The 1,666-nt window shown below is 49.2% G+C and overlaps 1 long non-coding RNA gene across 1 annotated transcript; it reads right to left on the bottom strand.

Moving 5' to 3' along the window:
- Positions 1-379: 379 nt before the first annotated feature.
- On the bottom strand, positions 380-1,666 carry LOC112948872. Its single transcript, XR_003249714.1, has 3 exons — positions 1,592-1,666; positions 814-1,012; positions 380-441 (listed from the first exon to the last, which is right to left on the bottom strand). It is a non-coding gene; the product is annotated as an uncharacterized LOC112948872 (long non-coding RNA).

Genomic DNA, 1,666 nt, shown 5'->3' on the forward strand with positions numbered 1-1,666 from the left:
GATCCATGCCCCCTGCCCTGCTCCAGGTCTCCTCTTGCTACCGACTTCAACCATAGCAGCTGCCCTAGAAGAAAAGTTATTAAACACACACAGAGCAACAAAAGAAAGCCCCCAAAGCAGAGACAAAAACCACACAACAGTCAAGAATTGCTCTTTCTTCTTCTGTGCCACCCGCAGGGGATAAAATGGAGCCTCTTTTGCTGGCGCTCGACAAACGGCAGCCGCGAYGAGGGCGTCCCCTTCCACCTGGCACCGTGCTGATTCGAGGCGACAAAGACTTCACCCCGCTACAGCTAGGAGCAGCTCTCCCTATCCAGCCCTCGTTCCGCGTTGCTGCAGCCCCACTCACGCTCTCGTCTCTCCTGGATCCCTTCCTCTGTGTTCTCCTCGTATCTCTGATTGCTTCTGACACGCCGCTTGCCCAGGTTAAAACGTTCTCTGCTGTGGAGGTGGTTGGTAGAAGGAAGCACTGAATTAGCTGCGGGATTTCACCACGGTCAGGAGCCCCCGGGACCCCGAGCAGGCCGAGAGATTTTTACGGGGATACCCTGAACCATTCGATGACCATCACGATGGTCAATGATTTGGGGTCTCTCCCGCCGGGATGAGGGCGAGGAGGAGCGGCCGGGTGCTGCRGCAGAGCCATTGAATCCCAGCGACTCTCGTGCAGCTACTCAGGGGTTTAAAAGTAAGCACTTAAGTGCCTATCGGCTGCACGAGGGCTTTAGAGCTCTTCAAGCTAGTGAAAYGGATGGTGCTTCAAAGGCATTAAAAGTAGGTTACGGAAAAATATTTCCCAGGCTGAGGAGATACCTGGATAAAACTGACAGTCTTTAAGTGCAGGTGAGGAARTAGATGGAGTTCTCAGTGGGGCCCTTTCTATAGGGTTTTATTCCCCGGTTTATTCCCTGTTCAGCACTTGCTCTGCTCATCATGGAGCCAAAAAAGGACAAGTTAGACCAAGCGTGGCGGGAGCCGCGTGGAGACCAGGAATTCTTCTCACATGGAGCACCTAGAAGCCAACAGCAAACAGGAGTGAGGAGAAGGCTCTGTATTTGCTGTCACCCAAGTAGCCAAGTACATCACAAGCAGCTATCTGCTAGAACAGCAGTAATATAATATTTGATATTTCATAGGTTAGTAATACTTATGATGAACAAMTTCCCCAAATAAATACATTTTCACCCCCCCCACACACCCCCTTTGGCCTTTTGCTCTGATGAGATAAGGAAATGAGGTTACTTGATTTCCTTTTAGAGCTTATAACCAGCCGCACTATTTTAATAATCTCCACTTAGTTCCACTTTCAGTTTCCTAAACGTCCTACGACACAGCAGTGGTTTTGTTGCAAACACCGCAGGGAGACGTTTCGGGTGCCAACAAACCCAATTTTATTATTACTCCTTTTAAATGCCGTGAAATACTCCCCCCAACCTGAAGCTTTGGKTTTTTTTGCAAGGCCTTGCACTCCTCATGGTTAAATATCTGACCTTGGTATCACTAACTTTATATCGAAAGGGATGTGCGTAAGCATGAGGAGCTTCCAGAATTAGGATACCTGCATATAAGAAGCAGCATTCCCAACACTTACCCCGACGTTGCAACCTCCTTGCTGCAAGCAGCTGTGTTATTAACCTGTCCRGAGCCAAGAAGAATGGGGTATTTA

This window comes from Nothoprocta perdicaria, unplaced genomic scaffold, assembly GCF_003342845.1.
Source record: "Nothoprocta perdicaria isolate Ctin4 unplaced genomic scaffold, notPer1 scaffold_101, whole genome shotgun sequence".
NCBI lineage: Eukaryota > Metazoa > Chordata > Aves > Tinamiformes > Tinamidae > Nothoprocta > Nothoprocta perdicaria.